The sequence below is a fragment of the Trichechus manatus genome, unplaced genomic scaffold (assembly GCF_000243295.1).
Source record: "Trichechus manatus latirostris isolate Lorelei unplaced genomic scaffold, TriManLat1.0 scaffold00032, whole genome shotgun sequence".
Classification (NCBI taxonomy): domain Eukaryota; kingdom Metazoa; phylum Chordata; class Mammalia; order Sirenia; family Trichechidae; genus Trichechus; species Trichechus manatus.
Genome location: NW_004443968.1, coordinates 17,428,852 through 17,433,707, shown reverse-complemented (window position 1 = coordinate 17,433,707; position 4,856 = coordinate 17,428,852).

Below are 4,856 nucleotides of genomic sequence, written 5' to 3'. Positions count from 1 at the left end.
CAGCACATTCGGAAGAGCGTAGTCAATGTGACTGAACTGTGTATGTAGAAATTTTTGAAACGGTGTATCTTTTGCTATGTGTATTTTCACCAAAAAAAGAAAAAAGAAAAGGTTGAGAATTTAGAGGGTTAATATGTTGTGGGGTTGTTAACCAATGTTATAAAACAACATGTGTACTACTGTTTCACGAGAAACTATTTGTTCTGTAAGCCTTCACCTGAAGTACAATAAAATTAAAAGAAAAAGAAAAAAGCAAGGATGGCAAGACTTTGTCTCACATTCTTTGGACATGTTATCAAGAGGGATTGGTCCCTGGAAAAGGACATGATGCTTAGTAAAGTAGAGGGTCAGCAAAAAAGAGGAAGACCCTCAAAGAGATGGATTGACACAGTGGCTGCAATAATGGGCTCAAGCATAGCAACTATTGTGAAGATGGTGGAAGACCAGACAGTGTTTCATTCTGTAGTACGTGGAGTCATTATGAGTTGGAACCAACTCGACGGCACCTAACAACAACAACAATTAGGCTACATTTTTTTCTAATATTTAAAAACATACTAGAATATAAGCTTGATGGAGACAAACTTTGTTGGTCTTGTTTATTTTAGATTCTCAGTGTTGTAACCAGGAACAACAACAAACCTGAGCTGGGAAGAATAGCAGAATGCAAGGGTTACTGAGCTTTTTATTTGCATATGAAGTCGGAATTCTTTTAAAATACTTGAAGAAATACAGACATGACCAAGAAGAATAAAGATAAATATACTTAAATCCATGACACACTCTCATTAATATTTTTTTCAATTCATTAACTCTCTGCATATATTCAGATAGAAGAATATATACAAATGGATGAATAAGTAGGCAGATAGTATATATATTTACTATATATACTATAAACTATATATATATACAAAGTTTTATAATTCTCTTATTTTTTCTTTGAAATGATTGTTACCTTCTTTGTTCTTTCAAAATAATCACGGATTCTGCCTGAACCCTGTCTCTCGAGAAATTAATCTTATATAATTTTATTATAGTGTACATTCAATTTTATTGTCTAGGATTTATCTTCTCAATTATATTATTTTCTTTGCAAAAGAAACCAATTTTCTATCCTATTTCTGAAATTTTAGAGATTAGTTTAGATAACGCCACAGTTAGAACCTTCTGGGTGATGGTCTGGTCATCATGCTCTCTCATTCACAATGCTTCTTCAGCATTCTTACTCAGAGAGCAAGTTTTTTCATTTCATGGATACTAGAAATGGGTTGTCAGGATAATTTCTCCTTTTATGCCTTTTCCCTTTATGTTCTGTGTTGTTAAATCATATGTTACAGGATGATCGCTTACCTATCCCATATCTTTGCATATAGCATCACTGTACTCAATGGATAGTGAACTGTGACACTTTTACATTTTCAGTATTTTCTTTAGTTCTTGGAAGGAAAGAATCTTGTTTCAGTTTTAGATTTCATAATCTTTAGAATATTTCATAGTTTACAATTGTAGCAGGATATTTTTTAATTAAAGATCAATTCTCTTATTCTTTTGGTCATGTTTTAAACGAGAGGGAAAAATAAAAATGTAATTACTTTCTTACCCTAGAAGGTATGTTGTTGTTGCTGTGAGGTACCTTCAAGTCGGTTCCAGCTCATAGCGACCCTACGTACAGCAGAATGAAACACTGCTAGGTCCTGCACCATCCTCATGATCGTTGTTATGCTTGAGCCCATTGTTGTAGCCACTGAGTCAATTCATCTCTTTGAAGCTCTTCCTGTTTTTCTCTGACCATCTACTTTACCAAACATGTCCTTCTCCAGGAACTGGTCCCTTCTGATAACGTGTCCAAGGAATTATATACATGTTAGAACAGTATATAAAATTTTATTTTAAATTGTTTGGAATCTTAGGAGAAAATTGTTTATTTAAGCTAGGGTCTGCCAAGTTCTTCTCAAAGGATAATCATCTAGAGATGACAGTTAAATGAACTGGAGACTCCAGAAGAAATCACAGAGACATATCATACTCACACTTGCTGAAACCAAAGACAAAAAAAAGAATCCTGAGAGCAGCTCGAGAAAAACGAAAAGTCACTTACAAAGGGTAAACAATAACTTGCCAGAAACTATGTGGGCAAGAAGTCAATGGGATGACATATATAAAACCTTGAAAAAATTGCCAGCCAAGAATAACATATCTGGTAAAACTCTCTCTCAGATATGATAGCAAAATTAGGTCATTTTCAGATAAACAGAAATTAAGGGAATTCATAAAAACCAAATCAAACTTACAAGAAATATTAAAGGGAGTCCTTCGGTTAAAGAACGAACATCAGATTACAACTGGAGTCTAGGACACAGGACATGTTTATTAAAAGACTCAACCGAAATAAAAAGGATCATAACAGAATACTAGGAAAAACTGTACTCCAACAATTTGAAAACCTAGAGGAAATGGACAAATTTCTAGAAACACACTACCTACGTAATCCAACACAAACTGAGATAGAAAATCTGAACAGATCCATAACAAGCGAAGAGATTTGAAGAGGTAATTAAAAAAAAAAAAAAAAACAAAAACTTCCAATTAAAAAAAAAGCCCCGGCCTGGATGGCTTCACTGGAGAATTCTACCAAATATTCAGAGAAGAGCTCACACCAGTACTACTCAAACTATTTCAGGGCATTGAAAAGAAGGAATACTACTGAATTGATTCTATGAAGCCAGCGTAACACCAGTACCAAAGCCAGGCAAAGACACCACCAAAAAAGAAAATTACAGACCAATATCTCTCATGAATATAGATGCAAAATTTCTCAGCAAAATTCTAGCCCATAGCATTGAGCATCATATCAAAAGAATAATACACCATGACCAAGTAGGATTCATAACAGCTATGCAAAGATGGTTCAACATTAGAATATCAATCAACATAATCCACCACATAAATAAAACAAAAGAATTCATAAGATCATCTCAGTTGACACAGAAAAGTACTTGATGAAGTTGAACACCCATTCCTGATAAAAACTCTCAATAAAATAAGAATGGAAGGGAAAATTCCTCAAAATAATAAAGGGCATCTATACAAAACGAACAGCCAACGTCATTCTCAATGGACAGAAGCTGGAAGTATTCCCACTGAGAATGGGAACAAGACAAGGAGTCCCTTTATCACCACTCCTATTTAATATTGTGTTGGAAGTCCAAGCTAGAACATTAAGGAAATAAAAAGATATAAAAGGCATCCAAACTGGAAAGGAAGAAGTAAAATTATCCCTATTCATGGATGATATGATCCTATGCATAGAGAACCCCAAAGATTCCACAAGAAAACTACTGGAACTAATAGAAAGATTCAGTAAAGTAGCAGGATACAAGATCAACATGCAAAAATCAGCTGGATTCCTATACAACAAAGAGAACTTTGAAAAGGATATCAGGAAAACAAACTATAATAGCCCCTAAAAGGATAAAATACTTAGGAATAAATCTAACCAGGAATGTAAAAGACCTATACAAAAAAAACTGCAAAACACTATTGCAAGAAACCAAAAGAGACCTACATAAATGGAAAAACGTACCATGCTCATGGATAAGAAGACTCAACATTGAGAAAACTTCATTTCAACCCTAAATGATCTACAGATATAATGCAGTTGTGATCCAAATGCCACCCGCGTTCTTTAATGAAATGGAAAAACTAAACACCAGTTTTATAAGGAAAGGAAAGAGACTCCAACTCAGCAAAGCATTATTGGAGAAAAAGGACAAAGTAGGAGGCCTCACACTACCTGATCTCAGACCCTACTATATAGCCACAATAGTCAAAACAGCCTGGTACTTCTGCAATGAAGATACATAGACCAATGGAACAGAATTGAGAACCTAGACGTAAATCCATCCACCTGTAGTCAGCTGATGTTTGACAAAGGTCCAAAATCCATTAAATAAGGAAAAGGCAGTCTTTTTAATAAGTGGTGCCGGCAAAACTGGATAACCATCTGTAAAAAAATGAAGCAGGAGCCATACATCACACCATACAGAAAAACTAACTCAAAATGGATTGAAGACCTAAATGTAAAACCTAAAACAATAAAAATTCTAGAAGAAAAAAAATAAGGACAATGCTAGGGGCACTAATGTATGGCATAAATAGAATACAATCCATAACTAAAAATGCACAAACACTAGAAGATAAACCAGATAATTGGAAGCTACAAAAAATTAAACACTTATCTTCATCAAAAGAGTTCATCAAAAGAATAAAAAGAGAACTGACAGACGGGAAAAAATTTTGACTTCAACATATCTGACAATGGTCTAATCTCTAAAATCCATAGAATACTTCAACACTTCAATAACAAAGAGACAAATAATTTAGTTAAAAAATGGTCAAAGGATATGAACAGATACTTCACCAAAGAAGACATTCAGGCAGCTAGCAGACACATGAGGAAATTCTCACCATCATTAACCATAAGAGAAATGCAAGTAAAACCTACAATGAGGTACCATCTCACTCTGACGTTACTGGCACTAAAAAAGAAAACAAAAAGAAAAAAAAAAACCCAGAAAATAACAAATGTTGGAGAGGTTGCGGGCAAAATGGTAGAAACCACTATGGAAAAGGATATGGTGCCTCCTTAAAAAGGTAGAAATAGAAATAGTATATGATCGAGCAATCCCACTCCTAGGAATATATTCTAGAAAAATAAAAGCAATCACACAAATGGATATATGCACACCCATGTTCATTGCAGCATTATTCACAATAGCAAAAAATAAAAACAACGTAGATGCCCATCAACAAATGAATGTAGAAACAAATTATGGTACATACACACAATGGAA